General features: G+C 38.6%; 1 long non-coding RNA gene across 1 annotated transcript; it reads left to right on the top strand.

Moving 5' to 3' along the window:
• The first annotated feature begins 7798 nt into the window (after window positions 1–7798).
• On the top strand, window positions 7799–19564 carry LOC120536536. Its single transcript, XR_005635129.1, has 5 exons — window positions 7799–7862; window positions 14209–14292; window positions 15242–15369; window positions 15609–15759; window positions 18179–19564. It is a non-coding gene; the product is annotated as an uncharacterized LOC120536536 (long non-coding RNA).
• The last annotated feature ends 2406 nt before the right edge of the window (window positions 19565–21970 follow it).

Below are 21970 nucleotides of genomic sequence, written 5' to 3'. Positions count from 1 at the left end.
CAATTCAAGACACACGCGCTATTCCAACACCTCAGCAAAAAGTTCCGCAGCCAAAGCTCGTACGTTGGCTGAAGTTGCGCGTGTACGCGCATCCTTCGCAATGAAAGAGCTTGCGATTAAAAGAGAACTAGCAGGAATGGAGGCAGAGAGACTTGCACTGGAGGCAGCACTAGAGGCTGTTCAGTCCGAAAAAGAAGCTGCTGCAGCAGTAGCTGAAGCTGAAATATTTACAGCTGCGACCAATCAACTAAATCATGAGATTCGCAGCCGCTAAAGCTCATCTCAAGTTAACAGAAGGACAGCAGGGTATATGTAACTCTTGATGCTGTCAGCCCTCAGCCTAACTAACCTACACGCAAAGAAATGGAAACATCACCTGCAGCACAACAGAACGTCATGATGAGCCCTTCACGCATGTCAGGTGACCACCCATTTTCTACAATGGTGCAGGCTGGAGAAAGTGAAGATGTCCAAAGAGTGTCATCACAGTCAGCATGTGGCATTTATCCAAGACTGCCCCACCAAGCAGGACTACTTGATCATCACATCAAGACCCCTCCTCTAAAGAGTAACCCATTCACAAACTCTCTATGGACCTGTGCTGAAGTTATGGACACAATTGGCAGGAAAGCAGTTGGCTTCCAAATAGAGGCTGTGAATGGAGGAGTAAGTATAACCCTGCCTCCACTTATCGAATGCAACAAGATTTTGAACACTCCCTCTGAAATACTAACACCAGAGGCAGCACGTCACCACCCTCACTTACAGTCTGTGGCAGGCCACATCCCAGAATTGTATACTAATGTCCATATTCTGCTACTGCTTGTAAGAGACATTATCAGAGTGCACAAAGTGAGGCAGCAAATTAATGGTCCTCATAATGCACCCTTTGCTCAAAAACTTGACCTAATTTGAGTTCTTGTAGATGAAGTTTACCTCGGAAATGCTCACAAGCCGGCAGTTTGTACTTTCAATCAACATTTATTTATATAGCACATATTCATACAAAAAAATGTAGCTCAAAGTGCTTTACAAAATGAATAGAAAAATAGAAGACACAATAAAAAATAAACATAAGTCAACATTAATTAACATAGAATAAGTAAGGTCTGATGGCCAGGGTGGACAGAAAAAACAAAAAAAAACTCCAAAGGCTGGAGAAAAAAATAAAATCTGCAGGGATTCCAGACCACGAGACCACCCAGTCCCCTCTGGGCAATCTACCTAACATAAGTCAAACAGTCCTCTTTGTATTTAGGGTTTTCATGGAAGGACCTGATGATGATGGTCACGTAGACTTCTGGCTTTCAGTCCATTAATGTTGGTGCATCATGATGCTTTGAGTAGGTGGAGGTGGCGCAGGCCGCCACCACAAAGAAACCGGAAAAAGAAACAGAAGAGAGAGTTGGGGTCAGTACGGATTTTAGAGCCACCATGAGTAGTTATTATGAAGAATTGAACATACAGAGTATCAGGATTAAGTTAAAGTGAAGTTATGAGAAGGCCATGTTAAAGTAATGTGTTTTCAGCCGTGTTTTAAAGTGCTCTACTGTATCAGCCTGGTGAATTCCTACTGGCAGGCTATTCCAGATTTTAGGTGCATAGCAGCAGAAGGCCGCCCGCCTCACCACTTCTTTTAAGTTTAGCTTTTGGAATTCTAAGGAGACACTCATTTGAAGATCTGAGGTTACGATTTGGAATATAACGTGTCAGACATTCCGATATATAAGATGGAGTGAGATTATTTAAGGCTTTATAAACCATAAGCAGTATTTTAAAGTCAATCCTGAATGACACAGGTAACCAGTGTAGTGACATCAAAACTGGAGAAATGTGTTTGGATTTTCTTTTCCTAGTTAGGATTCTAGCAGCTCCATTCTGCACTCGTTGCAATTGATTTATGTCTTTTTTGGGTAGTCCTGAGAGGAGTGCGTTACAGTAATCTAGTCGACTGAAAACAAAAGCGTGAATTAATTTATCCGCATCTTTCAATGATATAACTTTCAAAACAAGTGTGCTGAAAAATGGGCGACCTTCACTTTTCACGCCTTGCTACAACCACCTTTGCTTGAGAGAAAGGGTGACTTACGGCAGGGAGCCAACACCATTGGCCCCTTTGATCAAGTCTGAGCATAATGATGTGCTGAGGACAATTTTTGATTCCATGTTGCCACGGATCAGGCTGTCTGCACTTCCTGGTGGTTTCACAGAGAACGATCTCTTTAAAAGCCAGTGGAGACAAGTGCAAGCCTTTTCAAATTAATTCTGGACATGCTGGAGACTTAAATACCTTTTACTCTTTGCAGTGCAGGCACAAATGGACTTGCCGATCCATAAATATAGAAATAGGAGACATTGTGCTGTTGAAGAAGAGTCAACTATCACGCAATAAATGGCCTATGGGATTTGTCACCTTGGTATTCCCTAACAGTGATGATACAGAACAAAAAATAGAAGTTAAGTCTGCCTCTTAAGGCATCTCCAGAATCTCTGTCAGGCGTATCACAAAAATCTTTCTACTGGAAAATGGATAAGTTCTAAGTTAACACAATGTTTGCCTCTATGTACTGTTTAGTAATAGAATATTATTATATCAGACGGGGAGTGTTCTGCCTCACATCTTGTTAGTTGAGACTGTTATTTGTTAAACTGTGCTCCCCCTTCATCTTGTCATTTATTAACACACCAGTCAGTCATGTCCCACACTCACAATGGTACTATAAAAGTCTATGAAACTCACATAAAGCACGTAGGTCCCATAATAAACATTTGAATACAATACACCCCATGTCTCTCACGTAGGCACCCCTTTATCTCTTGTTTCGGTCACGTCCAAAACGTATCCTTAGGGTATATAAACCCCTGGGTCTGGTTAGTTGTGGTACGCAGCAATTTGAACCTCTGTCTACGCGCTTCTCTTTGTCTTGATCCATCCGTGGAAATCACTCGCCTTGTAAGTGTCTTTTAAAGCTTTATTGTTTAATGTACACTGTCTGCTATGTATTGCTTTGTAAATCATTCTTTATTGTCTTTGATTGTACACATGTAAATGCCTGTATGTTTCTTTTGTATATATTTCAGTTTACAATGAAGTACGTCCAGTAAAAGCCTTCAAGATAGCTCGCTCACCCCTTGTCGTTTTTTATGTGGATGTGCCGAGTTGTTTAAGCTCTCTGCGGCCGCATTGTACAGACAGTGCAGAGTGAGGCAGAAAAGTAAAAAGGTGAATCCACGTCGCAGGACAGACAGCAAGAGAATCGTTAAGACAGCTAAGTTAAGGAACGTTCTGGCCACGCAGATCAAAGAAGGATCCTACGGCAACTTAGTAAAAGGGCAATTCCACGGCGCAGGATGGAACCGCAGAACACTGCTCCTCACCTGTTGAGTAAAGGGACATTCGTTCCAGGGAATCAAAGGGAGGATCTCTAGGCAACTTGGCTGAAAGACAGTATTCACACGCCTTTCACCCCTTGTCGTTTTTAATTTGGATGTGCCAAGTTGTTTAAGCTCTCTGTGACCGTGTTGCACAGACAGTGTGGAGTGAGGCAGAAAAACCAGTCTTAAGGATTTCAAGTTGAATCTACCAAGTGGGTGTGCCTGTGCCTTTAGGCAAAACACTAAATGAAAGTAAACACAAGTTAGTGTGATTAAAGTTATCCAAAAAAAAAAACAAGAAAAAACCTTCTGGATGTGTAGACTGAATGTTCACTACAAACACCATGTAGTTCTTGCACTACTGATTTGGAATTTACATCATAGGGAATATTGGCCGTATTTATGATAGAGGGGTGAACACTCTTGGGAAGTAAAATGGCCCTCATTTTAGTCATGAGGTACTCCAGTCTGGCAGAACAGTGGATCTCAATTGAGGCTTCATTCAGACTGCAGTTCAAAGTGTCTCTGTTCCATTTTGGAAGAAATTCAAATCTGATATGAAGGTGTGCCAAACTCTGCTGAATATATAAATTAAACCATTAGACAGGTGTGACAAATTCATACCAGCTACAGTAAATTCTGACTTCAGTCAGTTTAAAGTGCTGACATTCTTGTAATGTTGAGCTATAATGAAAACACACCTAAACTGCATACAAGCCAAAAGTGCAAAAAAGTCACATCTATTATACTTTAAGAATGAATTTAGCCTGAGGCTTATCTTCAGTAAAATGACCAACCACCTTCTCTCCTTCAACTTCTCTAAAATATTTAAGCTATTCAGTTCTTGACTTGCTTTCATTGGCCGAAGAAGAGGAGGGAGACATTTCCGGAGGCAGGAGGAGAGGAGGAAAGCAAAGATAGTGGAACTGAGGGTAGGAACTTTGAATGCTGGAAGTATGATTGGTAAGGGGAGAGAGTTAGCAGATATGATGGAGAGAAGGGAGGCTGATATATTGTGAGACTAAATGGAAGGGGAGTAAGGCCAGGTGGATCGGAGCAGGATTCAAATTGCTCTATCATGGTGTGGATGGGAGGAGAAATGGAGTAGGAGTTATTCTGAAGGAACAGCATGTCAAGAGTGTTCTGGAGGTGAAAAGAGTGTCAGGCAGAGTGAGGATTATGAAGCTGGAAATTGGAGGTGTGATGATGAATCTTGTTAGTGCATACAGTATGCACTGCAAGTTGGGTGTGCAATGGGTGAGAAAGAAGATTTTTGGAGTGAGTTGGATTTAGTGATGAACAGAAAGTTTTGATTGGAGTGGATTTCAGTGGGCATGTTGGTGAACAGAGGAGACGTGGAGGTGATGGGTAGGTATAGTGTCAAGGAGAGAAATGAAGGTCAGAGGACAGTGGATTTTGGCCAAAGGATGGACATGGCTGTGGTGAATACGTATTTTAAGAAGAGGGAGGGACACAGGGTTACGTACAAGAGTGGAGGAAGATGCAGACAGGTAGATGACATCCTATGCAGAAGAGTCAATCTGAAGGAGATTGAAGACTGCAAAGTGGTGGCAGGGGAAAGTGTAGTTAAGCAACATAGGATGGTGGTCTGTAGGATGACACTGGAGATCAAGAAGAGGAAGAGAGTGAGGGCAGAACTAAGGATCAAATGGTGGAAGTTGAAAAAGGAAGACTGCAAGGTTGAGTTTAAGGAGGAGGTGAGACAGGCACTGGGTGGCAGTGAAGAGTCACCAGACAGCTGGGAAACTACAGCAGATGTAGTAAGGGTGACAGCAAGAAGGGGGCTTGACGTGACATCTGGAAAGAGGAAGGAGGAAAAGGAAATCTGGTGGTAGAATGAGGAAATACACGAGAGTATACAGAGGAAGAGGATGGCAAAGAATAAGAAGTGGGATAGTCAGAGAGATACAGAAAGAAGAAAAGAGTACAAGGAGATAAGGCACAAGGTGAAGAGAGAGGTGGCGAAAGCTAAAGAAAAGGCGTATGATGAGTTGTATGAGAGGCTGAACACTAAGGAGGGAGAAAAAGGACAGATTGGTTAGACAGAGGGACCAAGCTGAGAAAGATGAGCAGCAAGTTAGTGTGATAAAGGATAAAGATGAAAATGTACTCACAAGTGAGGAGAGTGTGTTGAGAAGATGGAAAGAGTAATTTGAGAGGCTGATGAATGAAGAGTATGAGAGAGAGAAGAGGTTGGATGATGTGGAGATAGTGAATCAGGAAGGATAGCGAATAAAAAGGATGAAGAATGGAATGGCCATTGGTCCAGATGACATACCTCTGGAAGCATGGAGGTGTTTAGGAGAGATGACAGTGGAGTTTTTAACAGGATTGTTTAATGGAATCTTGGAAAGTGAGAGGATGATGAGGAGTGGAGAAGAAGTGGACTGGTGGGCCGATATTTAAGAATAAGGGGGATGTGCAGGACTGTACTAACTACAGGGGGATAAAACTGATGAGCCACAGCATGAAGTTATGGGAAAGAGTAGTGGAAGCTCAGTTAAGAAGTGAGATGATGATTAGTGAGCAGCAGGATGGTTTCATGCCAAGAAAGAACACCACAGATGTGATGTTTGCTCTGAGGATGTTGATTGAGAAGTAGAGAGAAGGCCAGAAGGAGTTGCATTGCGTCTTTGTGGACCTGGAGAAAGCACATGACAGGGTGACTGAGAGTAGCTGTGGTATTGAATGAGGAAGTCGGGAGTGGCAAAGAAGTACGTAAGAGTTGTGTAGGATATGTACGAGGGAAGTGTGACCGTGGTGAGGTCTGCGGTAGGAGCGACCGAGGTGAGATTACATCAGGGATCGGCTCTGAGCCCTTTCTTATTTGCAGTGGTGATGGACAGGCTGACAGACGAGATTAGACAGGAGTCCCCATGGACTGTGATGTTTGCTGATGACATTGTGATCTGTAGCGATAGTAGGGAGCAGGTTGAGGAGACCCTGGAGAGGTGGAGATATGAGAGGAGAGGAATGAAGGTCAGTAGGACCACAACGACAGAATACATATGCGTGAATAAAAGGGAGGTCAGAGGAGTGGTGAGGATGAGGGGAGTCAAGTTGGTGAAGGTGGATGAGTTTAAATACTTGGGATCAACAATACAGAGTAATGGGGAGTGTGAAAGAGAAGTGAAAAGAGAGTACAGGCAGGGTGGAGTGGGTGGAGAAGAGTGTCAGGAGTGATTTGTGACAGACGGGTATCAGCAAGAGTGAAAGGGAAGGTCTACAGGACGGTAGTGAGACCAGCTATGTTATATGGGTTGGAGATGGTGGCATTGACCAGAAAGCAGGAGACAGAGCTGGAGGTGGCAGAATTAAAGATGCTAAGATTTATATTGGGTGTGACAAGGATAAACAGGATTAGAAATGAGGACCTTAGAGGGTCAACTCAGGTGGGGCGGTTGGGAGATAAAGTCAGAGAGGCAAGATTACGTTGGTTTGGACATTTGCAGAGGAGAGATGCTGGGTATATTGGGAGAAGAATGCTAAGGATAGAGCTGCCAGGGAAGAGGAAAAGAGGAAGGCCTAAGAGAAGGTTTATGGATGTGGTGAGAGAGGACATGCAGGTGATGGTTGTAACAGAACAAGATGCAGAGGACAGAAAGATATGGAAGAAGATGATCCACTGTGACCATTCCTAATGGGAGCAGCTGAAAGAACACAATTACTCAAGTTAAAACTAAAATGATCCATTCATACATACGTCATATTGTACTTGTTCCATAGCCAATGTTGACTTAGAGCTGTATTGTAAACGTGAAGGTGCACTCGGTCAGATTGACCACTTAGCAGCATTCAGCATGGTGATGGCTGAAGGATAGAAACTGTTTCTCAGTCTATTTGTCTTTGTCTTTATGGATCTGAAACGTCTGCCTGAAGGCAGGCGTTCAAACAATGCATGTCCTGACTGTGATGGGTCTGGAAGAATTTTCTTGACGTTCCTGAGATAACAGGAACTATGTAGTTCTTGGATCCAGAAAGTATTCAGACCCCTTCACCTTCTGCACACTTTATGGTGTTGTATCAGTTTACTGTTTGTAATAAGGGTGTAATTTCCTGCATTAAAGTACAGCCCAAAAATTGGCAAAAAAATGAATGGGTTTTAAGGTCTAAGGAGCTAGAATTAGTGGATAACCCTAAAAGCTCGTCGTCTTCTGTATCATACTATATGGGAGTTTTCTTGTATCCCGGTGAATCAGGAAACGCTGACAAAACAGAGATTTCACTGCGGTCATACGCGAAACTTATGAATACCTTTCTTTCCAACATCTTAACAGGCAGGACAGACAGACAACTCCTTTCACGCTTGTGATTCCATCCATTCAGCCCCTGCCTTTGCAAGCCCGAGTTTCAGTAGTTGGGGGCGGAGTCTCTGTCGTATAAATGGAAAGTCGCACACAGTGCAGATCTCAGATGAGCAGTCTCTACTCAGAGCGGAAGAGAAAGTGGAGGTGTTGAAGCTGCAGGTATGTATTCTACCACTTCTATTTTTAATAGGCCAACTGTCGCTTTTAACGTCCAGTTTTATTTGCTAAACAGTAAAAACGAGCTCGTATCGTCTACGAGTAGTGAGTTTTCTTATCGTTATTATCTTTCTCATTAAAGTATCTCTCTTCGTTGTGCCTTTGAGGCGCTGTTTTATAAACGCCATTCACTAATCATACTTAAATATGATTAGCCGTTCAAATATACTGTATTTCCTTAGTTATGAAAACAAAAATAATGTATGGCAATCACGTTATCCATGCGGATGATAATAAGTTTTCACACCGCAAGAATAACAGGAGAGGCGAGAGCATTGAATGCACTGAACTGCAGGGAAGCGAAAGAATGTCGAGTCAGGAGACTCACACCGTAGAGTATGTCTGATCATCCTGTGCCTTGGCATTAATTCAAATAGAAAATATGGTGAATTAGCTTAGGTGAAAAACAGGAGTTATCCGAGGAATGCCATATCTTTCATTTTATGGCGTGATGGTGATTTATTTATTTGATTAATTTTTAAACCGTTGTGTGTTTGAAAGACTCTGTATTTAAAACGTTAAATGTTTTTCACCACTGTTTAATCAGATTTCCAAAATTTCATCCCCACCTTCACTCCATTTATTTTTATATTTACTTACATTTGAGGTGCAACTGCTTCCATTCCTTTTGTGTTTTCAGTTGGAGCACAGGCAGGTGAAGTCCACACGCCATGCACGTTTTAGCTCATCCCATAAAATATAAAGATCATTGCGAGCCTCGGTCTCTTTTTTAGCTTCTCAAATAAAGTTGATACAAACTCCATGAACAGTGCTTCAGAGGTTTTAAATCCCAATACTGTAAGTAGAATAACTGTAATAAATTGCTTTAATTATTTTTTTAGTTAAATCGGCTTTATTAATTCTTAAGTAAAACATTTGAAAAGATGGAAACTTGTTACTTTGTAATATCCAAAATAAGCACGAAAAATGTGCAGATAATAAATTAGATTAAATGTACTGTACACGCAGTTTTAAAAACGTATCAAGCTAAACACCACAAACCCCTTAAAACCTCGCCCTACATCCAAACGACGAAGTGTCTTCTGCTGTCATATCAACCTGACTTTCCACATGAAACAACTCGGCACTCAGTGGATCAGCCAGCTGAGAAAATGTGATATATTCACATAACACCACTGGCCGAAGACTAGATTTTTTTTTTTTAAGAACATTTTTTTTGGAAAACTACTTTAATACTTTTTAGTTTGTGTAACATGAGCAGATCAAACAAACTTGAATTTATAAGCTTTTTTGACAAAGTAAATTTTGCTGGAAAAACATATTAGTTGAGCTAACAAAAGGGTATTCAACAGAATGATTAATATTATCAGATTGGAAGAACTCTAAATTTTCATTACAGTTAGTTACTAAGGAATATCGTCTTTCTTATGACATAAATAATCATCTTTTTCGAGGGTATTTTGGCAGTACTTGGCATAAAATATAAGTTTATCCAAAATAGGACAGAATTGACTTGTGTATTTCCCCACTTTGTGTCCCAGCAATTTAACTTTTAAATAAATTAAAAATCACCAACATTTTGTTTTAATACTTTTTATCCACTATTATATTCTTATGCTCTGTAATGTCATCATACTTATATGTAACATACTAATAAGTATATTTTAGTGTGTGAATGTGAAAGCATTTGAAGCAAAGTTGCTGTAAGGGTGTCAGATAGAACACAGGAATTATTCCAACCATTGCAGAAAGGTTTTATTAATGTTGAAATGTCAGAAGTACACATGAGGTAGAACAATTGTACAGGTAGGTTTAGGTATTTGGGGTTCTAACAAGGCAAACAGCTAAAATAGAACATTTAACATACAGTATATATAAACGTTATTCTACAATACTCTAATGTTGTTTCACTGTGTAATGCAAGACATTTCTGACAGATGGCACTGTAGTTATACACTATTGACGTAAGGAACTTGCAATGGCAAACTCAATGCTACCACGTGACAGGTTTACAGCCATATTACTACATAACATCTCTCAAATATTTACTGCAATATCCTACTAATTAATACAAGCATTGTATTTACTGCAATAATAAACACTAAGTAATTTAAACTATTAACATGAGTGTTGGTTCAGAATAGTTTTCTCCCTGTGAACTTGTACATAAGAACTTACATTAAGTTATGTTTAGTCAACAAACACACAAGCTTAAAACTTTCTTTAGTGGCTCGAATAATTTAGGCTTTCATGCTGCACACCTGCAAATCTCACATGTACATTCAACACTTTGTTGGCTTTCTCGTGACTGGGCCTCAGCCCAATTGAGTAATTGTGTTTTGTTATTTTTTTATTTTACAACACTTTTGCAGACACCAATTACGTTCTTTTAATAAAATCAAAGCAACACATTATAACCTGTGTACATGAAATGTGTCATGGTTTTATATGACTCTTTTATACTCACTAAAATGCAAATGTAACAGAATCATTCTGTGAATGATTTCATCTCACTTACAGATTTTTATTTCAAACACTTACAAGTCAAAGGTTTGTGTGCCTTTTTTTGGAGGGGGTGTTTAAATCAGAAAAACAGTTTATAAACAAATTATAGTGGCTGGTGCAAGTTACATTTGTGGAAAGACAGTCCTCCATACACAGACAGACAGACATCAAATGTCCAAAACACACACTTTTATTTTCTTCTTCTCACAGTACACGAACCCCCACAATAAATACAACTCACAGTTCTTCTCTTTCTTTTCCTTTTCTTTCCTTCTGCCACCTCCACTGCTCTTCCAGTCACAAGCTCCGTCCTGTGCCTCCCGACTCTGACTCCCCAAATGGAGTGAGGTGGCCTCTTTTATACTTCACCCAGATGTGCTCCAGGTGCTTCCTGATGATCTTCTGACAGGACTTCCTGGTGTGGTAGAAGTGCTGGTGTCCAGGGCTCCATAATTGTCCAAGCGCCCCCTGGCAGTGGCCACGGGCCCCAACAAGGATGAGCTTTCAAGCTTTGATCCCGTGGCTCCCATGTAGACCAGGGTCGCTGCCCTCTCATGGTCAAGGGGAGGTATTGTCCCTCTCCTGGTCCTTCCAGGCATCCTGGCTGCCATCTGCCACACATTTTAAAAAGTGCATTGTTTTGGGAAAGCAGTCTATTTGAGCATGGATTTCCCAGTTTGAAGAACACCTTCAAATGTTTACTTGAGTGCCTTATGGTATTCAATGTTTAACGTATATCGAAGACCAACTAGCACAAGAAATACATTTGTCATGTCAGTCCATAACAAGCCCTTCTCCCAATACTACTGTGACATTCACCAGCAGGATGGACAAATTGGTTTGATCATCATGGTATTTTATTACTTCTACAATTCTCATCTTCATTTCTTTGGCTTGTATATGAAGGGAGTCAATCTCCTGAAAAAACAGAACAAATGCAGAGGTTAATGAATCTGTTTTAGGCAGAAATTCTTTCACATGGCATTTAAATGAACTGCTAAACATTTTATTTTTTCTCAATACAAGCACTCATCATTTACTAATTGTATACATTTACTCATAAGTCTGAGTGATGTTCATATATTTTGCTTTAACTTTCTTCTTAAGGTATATAAAAAGAACCGGCCATTCAGAACCAATTTAGCTAATCCCTATACACGTAGCTAAATCAAGTAAACCTGTTTAGATACAGTTTAGAGGATTTTTGAGCAGTTTCATTTTACAATAAATAAATGCTTAAAATCAGTAAGTGCCTACAAGTCCAGGCTTTGATATTGGTGCATGATCCTTCAAATAGTATAGAAGACCTCAAAGAGTTGTTAACTTTCTGTAGGCAGCAATATGTGTAATCTGTGTAGGTTAAAAAATCATAAATTTAGAATTGTATTAATACTGTATTGGTAAAAAAATCTCCAATCAGAGGTAATAAACAGATGTTGTAATCAAACTGATTGTGAGTTACATTTTTAACTAAGCTGTTTTTCCAATGCCTCCGCTCAGCTCTTCATTTCCCTCCCACTTTGCCACCTTTTGCTTAGCACAGCTTGATTAAGGTGGAGGAGTAGAAGACACGAATGACAGGAATGTTTCCTTCAGGAATATCTGAGTAATCCTTTGAAATGCAGCACAGACCTGTGTTGCATATGAAATGTAATAAATAAATAAACACAAAATAACTGCAATTACTGTAAAGGTTGTAGGCAGGCACAGCTAGAGACTTTATCAAAACTGTCAGCCCCTCACTGATAAAAAGTACTGTACATGTAGATTTTTATCCATCATGCAGTACCATCTGCTGACTTTCTGATTGGTCCTAACTTCATTCATTTTCCAAAGCACTGTTATCTTGCCCAACCAGATGATCTGGAAGAAAATTTACCTCAGATTTTTTTTTTCCGAACCAATTCTCTGTTTTTCTGTTCTTCTTTTTAAAGTGTTGACTTCCACTTCTATGCACCCAGTATATCTAAGTTTCTGGTGGTAGTTGGCCATTTTGAATTAAATTTTCATTTTCCAACCTAACCAGTCAGAACGAGATGCTACATGTCACATGTCAAAGGCACGCAGGTGAAGCTAACCGGTGAAGCTACATGTACACGAGTGACGGTGACATACTGGTGCCCAATCTATTTTTATTTAGAAGATCAAACCAATCATAATAATAAACAGTTCCGAGGACACCACCATAAGCAATATAGCAGTACAGTCATTGTGTTTAAAAAAATACAGAATATTTTATTGAGTTAGAAACACACACAAGCTCCTTCCCCTACCATATTAAAGTATTTTATTGTTGATAGCTAAATCAATCAATCAATTAAATCAATAGCCTAATGTTCTTTCTCATTTTAAAACAACAGGAAAGCTCAAGCATAGACACAGTTACTGCCATACTCACTGGGACAGCCTCCAGTCTCTACAACCCAACAGCCACATAATGGTGGACTTTAGGAATAATGAATGAGGTTTTGTGGTGAACAACGTTTTATCTTCTGTTAGATATAGACGATTTTCTTTGAAAAAAGTAAAGTGTAGGCAATGCCTTTTTATTTTATTATTTCCAGCACACTGGAATATCTGCTCCTTACTGATCTCCTATATTTTTGCATGTTTGCCACAATGAATGGCTTTAGATCTTTACACAAAATGTAATTTTAGTTATAGAAAACCAAGAGAAGCATAGAATACGATTTCTAAATTGCTACTTTATTTATTTAAGTAATAATGTTATCCAAATGCTGGATTGCCAATGTGAAAAAGTAAATGTCCCCTTAGTTACTCATTTCAACAGCTGACCAAAATTCACTAATAGTTTGACTTCACTGACTGAACACAGCCAACCCTCTTAATCTAAACTTCATTATATGTTGATTGTCAGCATGTCAGTGAAGTCATCACCAAAATGTTTGTATAAGAATACTAGGCCTCAATCAAAGTAAAGTCCAGAAGAGATGAACAAAAAACGGTTTTAAAACTTACCAGTTAGGAAAAGGTGATAAAGTCACTTCTAATGCTGTGTGACTCTAGGACACCACAGTGACAGCCATTATTAAAAATGAAAAACATTTAGAACAGGGGGAAATCTTCCAAAATGACCTTAAGGGCACAGTGACAACTCATTCAACACCTCACAGAGAATTCTAGAAGAACATCCAAAGAACTGTACCTTCAGCTGAAGTCAGTGTTAAGGACTCCATGATAAGAAAGACACTGAGGAAAAATTGGAGTCGCAGGAGAGAAATGAGGTGGAGATCTAATTTCTTCGTAACATCAGCACCAAAAAGCACAGCAATGATCAACTAAACAAGCCTTTTGAAAAATTAAGAGGTGTGTCAAAAGTAGAGATCTTTACTGAAGACAGGGGCACTAAGTTTGGTGTTTGACAGCAAGAACATGAGACTTACAATAAAACATGACGGTTATCTTGTGATTGTGTCAGAATACTTTAAAGACTTGCCATTATAGAAGGAACCTGGAATTGTGCACTTAACCAAAATATTCTTCTGAAGAATGTACTAAATATGTAACAACAGAAGAGATAAGTTTTCTTTATTTCTTTTTCAGTTGCATATTTTAAACATAGTAAGATGCTGTTAATTATTTAAAATAAAACTGATATTGTAGCATTTAGGTACTCAGCAAAGTCAAAGATACTCATTCATTTATTTATTTATCATTGTAATGATTATGTTGTAGAACAGAGTTTGTAGTTTTAACTTTTTTCTGAACTTGTTTCCTGTATTTTTTTTTTAGAGTAATTAGGTAAAGACACAGGTCTTAAAATGCTTGCATTTAGTTGTTGTTTTTTCATTTTGTCTTAAAGGCTTAATATTTTATTGGAATAACAGCTCTATTCATATATGGTAATGGATGCTATCAACACAAAAACATCTGAAGACCTATCAGAGTGAGTGGAATCCTTTCATTTACCTTCTTGGTACACATGTTCATGAAAAATTATAACACACCCACCCTCCTCAAAAATATGCACAAGAAATGCCAAAAAAAAAAAAAAGAAAAAACTTCTGTCTTTATTAATAATAGGATAACAGTCCCAGCAAGGCACTATAAAGGCATATTGCTCTTGGTATAAAGGGCACCCAGTTGTGTTTCTTAAATACACTTCTGCTGAATAATTCGCTGGCTGAAAATCCTCAGTGTTGGGGTGTCAGTCCTTTTGTTTTATTAAATGGAAAAGGAGTTGGGATAGAAATTCCTGCATAACTGTGATCATTAAGTAAGGACATGAAAAGCCCTTTATATGAGGACTATTCTTTACAAAAATATCTAATTTGTGAATTTCTATTACATTTTAAATGCCTTTAATCAAATAGGAGTATCAAATCTATGCCCAGTCATTTTCTGTTTACATGGGTTATCCTCTGAGTGTTTTAATTTAATGTCACATCTCTAAACACATACATTTTAGGTTAATTGGTGTTTCAAGACTGGCTCTATGTGGGTGACTGGACCCTGCAAAAGGCTGGCACCCCATGCAGGGTTAGTTCCTATTTTATACCAAATGATCTGGTAAAGCACTTGTAGCACCCTGAACTGAATTAATGGGGTCTTAGAATGTGATACTACATTACAGTATAATCTATTCAAAGCAGGACTGTCTCTAATCACCCACGGAGTGCTTGGCCTTTTTTATTTTCTTTATTGTGGTCTGATTTACTTCACAAATCAGGCTGAGTCTCTATTGAAGTTCTCTTTATTCCGTGCTTATTCACTCATCTTAATTTATGGACCACAGGAGGGGTGTGGATGTTATGTTCATTGACATGTTGTTGATTTTGTTATGCGTCCATTACTGGCTCATTCTTATACTAAAGTTTGGTACATATTCTGACCAGGTGTGGTGTACATAGAAAACAGTGAAGGAAACCTCTGGTGTCCCTGTTGTTCTCCACCCGAAGAGCTCAATCATGGAATCTCTTGTAATACAAAGCCAAACCCTATTGACTCCTTCACAATTAACAAAGTAAGACTCTTTTTGTATTGTTTCTTTTTCATTCATGTGCATGGTGCCATTTTATTTTGTAGTTATTTTTTTAAACTTAAGTTATGACTCACAGGAGGAATGTGGCTTTTATGTAGTGCCTTGTGTCATGCGGTATACAGTAGATACTCCTGTAATTCTTCAGGTTCACTGAACTCTTGAAAGTATTACTGATTTTATTGTTTGAATCACTGGCTCATTCTAATGCTGAATTTTGGCAGGGATCTTGATCTGGCAGTGAGCACAAAGAAGATAATGAAACAAACCTCAAGTGTGTCCTTTGCTCTCCACCTAAGAACATCCAGCATGGAAAAACTTAGAAACCTGAGCCAAGACCAGCTGTATGCTGTTTACTCCTTCACCACTGGCACAGTAAGGTTTATTTCCATTACAGTCCAAATTGACTAAAATAAACTTGGATCATGAATTCTAGGGAACAAATCTGGGATTTCAAGTCCATTATAAATGGAGTTTATAAACCAGGGAAGGTACAGAATCTGTGAGGTAAAACGAATGGGGAGCTGTTTGAATAAGTGGCAGGGGAGAAATTAATTTACAATACCCACAAAACTGAAAATGTTCTAGCATTCTGTTACCATCAGACACATGAAATTCCTGCAAGCTGTCAGTGAATTTGATGCATTTCATAAGAAACAATGAAAGGTAAATAAGGAGACATGCTTGAAAGCTGAGATGTTCACTGAATGCCACCATCCATTTCAGTCCTTTTGTATGTTACCTGAATGAAGCCTGAAGTGTCGATAATGATGGTAGCTGTCATTTAACTTCTACCCTGACCTTGTCTATTGTCACTGTTCTGTTCTGCTTGGAATAAACGCACTGAGTACCAGAGTTCTTTAAGTTAGTTCAGGTGTTTAGCTACCCATTTGTCCACTGCTCTGGCTGTTCCACTTTAGTGTTGTTGTTTTAAATTAAAATATCTGCCAAATTGCCTGGTTATCATAAATTTGAGTTTTTCTAATAGTTTTTCTGGACCAATTTAGATACATTTGTGGTCCCATTTCCCATAAAGAATTGATGTCTGTTGATGACAAGTCATTTTTGTGGACCTCCACTTCTTTTTCTTCTTTGTCCTAATGTTTGTTCCATGTAGGTGCAGGGTTTGCTCTCCTTTATCCATTTGACCAGATTAAAAGCATCCTCAGGGTCGACGTTGACATGCTGCATGTTTTCTCCTAACCTGTTCATATATCTGAAGCTTCTTTGGCTGGCCGCGATGTTGTCTTCCATCCAAACTGAGATGTAAGGCAGTCTTAGCCACTGAATTTTCATTGCTTTTGAGCACATGGCCATACCATCGTAAGCATGCCTCTCACATCTTCTCAATGGTCAATGCTACCCCCCATCATTTCCATCATATCTTCCTTTGTGACATGGTCCAGACGCCTCAGCCTGAGTACCCAAAAGAGCATCCACATTTCTATGATGTGCAGTGTGGACCTCCTAATGGGCCTTAATTCAGAATTCTTGTTTCAACTTGTACTGTTTGTGGTTGGAAAACACATGAACAGGCAAATGTTCTTTAAAAAGACATGTTAAACTGTTTATTATAGAGCTGATAGGAGGAAAAGCACCATGTGGAGAGCTTCTTTACTGACCGTGTTACCCTCACATTGGCTTAAAGCAGATCTTATATTACATGTAAACGCTAGCAGGGTGTTGCCCGGGTTGAAATAAAATGCAGATGCGGTCAATAAATAAATTCCTCAGGAGAAAAAAAAAATGTTCCCAAAACAATATTTTAAAATGACCATGGGAACAACTTTGCCTACCTGTGTTAAGTCTCACATATTATTCCTATGAGCACATCCCTAATAAAGTGCAGGTGCAGTCATCAAGTAAAATAACCCAATAGGGAAATGTTGTAACAAAATAGATCCTGTGGTCTTCACCTCTAAAAATTTGGATTCAATGGCGTGGTTTGGAATACCAGACAAATACATATTCAGCTTTATAAAGTAGATAGATAGATGTACTTGTCTGATATATTAGATAAAAAATTAGATAAAATCAGTTAAATGTGTACTCTAATATATGCAACCAGTATATGATAGGAGTAACACATGAAAATGATCTGATTACATTTCAACTTTAGCAAAACATCAAGAATGACATTTTTAATTTAATATTCAAAACATTATTCCAATAATTCACATTGAATCACATACAATCTCTGCCTTTTAAATTTCTTTAACATTTGACAAACTTGGGTCAAATTTAGGTAAAAAAGTGGAACGTGCTGGCAGGATGGTTAGGGCTGTTGATTTTATTTATCCCACATTCTGGGTTTGATTGCCCTGCCTGATTGTTGTCCATATGGGGTTTGTATTTTGTTCATATGCCTGTGTGGGTTTTTCTCTCAAATTCCAAAGATGTGTAGTTTTGACTAAATGGAATTTGTAAATTGGCATAGTGTGAGTGTGTGACATTACATTGAGTGTCATTGAAAGCAGTAGGGAAGCTCCTTCTTCACCATTTGTCTTCCTTTTTGCTTTGCATGCAAATGCTCTATTAATGATTGCTGATTGGATTTACTGATTTTGTAATAGTATATAAAAAAACCACTACAGACTGGGTAAGCAAATCTTTCTGTTACATTATGTATTAATTTGAATTATAGAAATAAAATATATTTCTTATATAAGAAAGTATTTTGTTATTAGAATGTTACAATAATTCCATTCTAGGTCACTTAACTTTTCCACTTGTCAGCCCTTGCTGCTTATTTTATTGTCATCACCCTGACTTACTGCTCTGTGTTTTTTTACAGGGTGACCTCACAAGAGACTGGAGGATTCTGTGATTACACTCAAGCAGTATTCAAGATAAAATGAAGATACTGTAGTTTTGAAAAATATTGCTAGTTTGTTATACACTTTTAATTTTCAGCTTTTCATCATGCAAAATTACAATTATAATCTGAAAGATGTGTAGTTTTTAGTTGGATACTATGGTGTAACAGTTTTTAGCACTGCTGTAATGTGGATTTAGCATCCTGGATTTGAATCCTATGCCTGGTCATTGCCTGTATGATGTCTGCAATTTTTCTTTGTGTCTATATGGGTTGTCTATGCTGCTGCTTCAAGTTCCAACTATGTTGGTAAAACTTATGCAGAGTTGGTTACCTGGTGCCTCAAAACATATATGTGTGTTTGTTTGTGTGTGTGGATGTGCGTGCACAGTACTGTTGTGGTTGTAATTATTTTTTGTCATTTTACATATTTAACATTGTAATTTTATTTTTATAAAAAGTAAATACTTTATATTTCTTATATACAAGTTTATATTTCTTTACTTTGTTTCTTTTATAATCAACTCAAATGTGGTAAACAAGGTAAAAAAAATACACACATGTGCTTTATATTGGGACAGGTGTGTTCAGAATGGCAGACTACTGGGGCTTGAATAGCAGACGTGACATCTCAGGGTTTGAAGACTTTGCCCCATGCCATATTAACTCAAATGTTTGAAGAGTATTTCTGCCAATGTGCTCTGAGTATAGCATTTTCACCGAAATGGTCCATTCAGCTGCTGTTTTCATGCACGGTACAATTTCTTTTCATTTTGCTTCTGGAACAGCCCATTCCTTAGTGTCACTTTAGCTGTTTGTTTGTTAATTTTTTAAGTAATTTTTGTGATGTGTCCCTAGTGACAGACATTTGGTACATAGACATCTCTCACTTCATTATTTGGTTCAGAAAGTGATTCCTTAAATCACCAGTTCTGTGTAAACTCTAATACAGAGCTCAGCATTAAACAGGTGGGAAATGCTGCAGGGACAATTTGAAAGAAAAGAAGTGAGATTAAAAAGTTATCTGAATTCTGAAATGAAAATATTTCAGATGCACTGTATGTACTTGAATTATCCTATGTTTGTATTCATCTGCTGTTACACACTGAGTATTTTAAAGCTGCAATTAAGCAGAAGGTGTTCAGAACTTAATTTGAAAACATCAGTTGAAAAGCAAGTACTTGCAATGGGTTGGATTCCTGAACGGGTTACCAACGGTACTATGAATTATTGTGATGTAACCAACATGAAGTACCCAGAATGGTGAATTCCTTTATGTATTATTTATTTATTTATTTTTCCTGTTTTTCCTTTTACAACAATGTAAATTTTAGCTAAAATAAATACTTTACTATTGCACGAGAATACCTTTGTCTTTATACAGCCATTGTGAAGTGAATATTAATTAACAGAATCTTTCAATCTGATCTAAACAGACATAAGAACTTTATCCTAAACAGTACTTTACTGTCAAAAGCTCTATTAATTTTCCTAGGTTTCTATTACAAAGAGTGCAGGGCGTGAATCCATTTAAAAAAGGTAGAGTCATTTGGGTCACAGTCAGACAGAGGCAAAAAGTAAGAGATACACACTATCTAAAGGAGGTGTCCAACTGTTTCTAGCACCTCAGGGAGCTGGTTAGTGACTCTGATAACTCGGAAATAATAGGTAAGAACGAGGAGGTTGAATGGGATTGCTCAAAATTTGAAAGAGGTAAGAAGTTTTAGTTGAGCACTTGGTTATTAAGGAGATTGAGAGGCAGGTTTGCATTAATGACAGAGAGTCGTGAAATCCTCCGGTGGGAGACCTCAAAACAAAAACAAAGGAATGTGTTCAGGGGTATTATTGAGTTTCAGAAAGCTTTTGATAAGACCTCTCATTGATCCAAATAAAAGTGCTGCTTCTTCAAAACTGGGCCTCAAAACTTCTGAGAAGACCTCTAAGCAGAAAGTAGGCCTGGCTCTGAAACTACTAAACGGTCTCACATGTTACTCCCACAAAAAAAAAAGTTTAAAAAATTAAAAATAGGAATCTCAAAAAACAAAAGCAGTAATCTTTTAAGAAGTTTATTTAGCAATACGATTTTTAAAAAAGGCACAGAAACAGGAAGTTTCCTCAAAGAAGAAACCACCAAAAATTAATGTAAAATCTAAAGAACAAGCATCAAGTCCATTAACCAAAGAAGGAAAATAGAAAAAATATGAAAATTAGAGAGGCTGAAACCAAGGAAAGGAGCCAATAAACAAATGTAAGAAAGCTAATACCTCCATGAATCACTGACACTGTGCAGCAAGTTCACATTTACATTTTATGATACTATTCTTGTAATTTCTTATTTGTTTCTACTGCTCCCATGGATTTTGAATTTGTTACTTTTGTTAAAAACAGTGCAGCGGTGTAAATGATGAGGCAGGGCAAAAGCCAAATGTTTGGGGGGCCAACTGGGCAAAACCCTATTTAATTCAAACAAAGACATTAGAGAAATAACAAAAGAAATATGTGCTTGCAGGCATTCTTTGAAAGTGACAATTCATTCTATCAGTGCTCTCTCCTGGTTGCACTTTCTCTTCTGAGTATTTGCTATCATGGTCAGGTCCCAAATGAGATTCCACTTTCCATGAGATTCTCTCTTTTATACCAGGCAGACTGGAAGGAGGCTCCTTTGTTTCGTTGTGCTCAAGTTGTGGATTCTTGGGAATCTGAGGGAAAAAGGAGACAAGGCCGACAGTGCCCCCCTCATCCCAGGCTAGTTCAAAATACCTTAGATGAGCCTGGAAGGCAACAGAGTTTCTAAAACATGTCTGTTCCAATGAGGGTGTCAGGCAAGTTGTCGGAACCTGTGAAGTGCAGAGCCAGCATAGACATGTCATGCAGATAAGTTAACTTCATTCTGAACATTAATGACTGAGGGGCCAAGGCTCTTATCAGCAAGGCAAAGATAAAGCAGAATGGGAAGCACAGAAGTGAAGACATGCTAGAACAAGGCATGAAGTGGGTAAGCCAGGTAGTGGCACTCAACAGCTCCTGCTTTCTTCTGGCACCTTCCTTCACTTTTTCTGTAATCCCTTCTTCTGGACAACATTTTATGCATCTGTTTTAGCTCTTTATTTTAACTTCTTGTTTAGTCCTTTAGGTTGTTTCATACTTGTTTACAGCTAAACAGACTGAAGTATTCAGTTTTCCTTTTCTCTCTGTCAAGTCTGTGCAGCTCCTGTTAAAAATGCATGTGAAGGTGGCGTCCTACAGGCCTGTGCATGTAAGGCGCATTGGCACACCATAGAAAAGCACTGATGAAGGGGTTTCAGTTTGTGATAGCAGACCTGGTAGGGACAAGAATTTGAACATATGTATGTAGAAATATTTTGGAATATTAAAAAATAGATATGGTAATCTATACTAATAAAAGGCAAAGCCCTCACTGACTGACTGACTGACTGACTCATCACTAATTCTCCAACTTCCCGTGTAGGTAGAAGGCTGAAATTTGGCAGGCTTATTCCTTACAGCTTACTTACAAAAGTTGGGCAGGTTTCATTTAGAAATTCTACGCGTAATGGTCATAACTGGAAGCTATTTTTCTCCATTTACTGTAATGGAGTTGAGCTCAAAAGCCGTGGGGGGCGGAGTTTCGTTTGACATCATCACGTTTCCCACGTAATCACGTGAACTGACTGTCAACACAGTATGTAGAAAACCAGGAAGAGCTCAAAAAAGCGCTGAAGAAAACATGCATTACACAATTCAGAAGGCAGCGAAACAATAAGAAGCGAG

This window comes from Polypterus senegalus, chromosome 10 (assembly GCF_016835505.1).
Source record: "Polypterus senegalus isolate Bchr_013 chromosome 10, ASM1683550v1, whole genome shotgun sequence".
Taxonomy (NCBI): Eukaryota; Metazoa; Chordata; class Cladistia; order Polypteriformes; family Polypteridae; genus Polypterus; species Polypterus senegalus.
The sequence above is the reverse complement of the archived record's forward strand: the minus strand, read 5'-3'. Positions and strand labels throughout refer to the sequence as shown.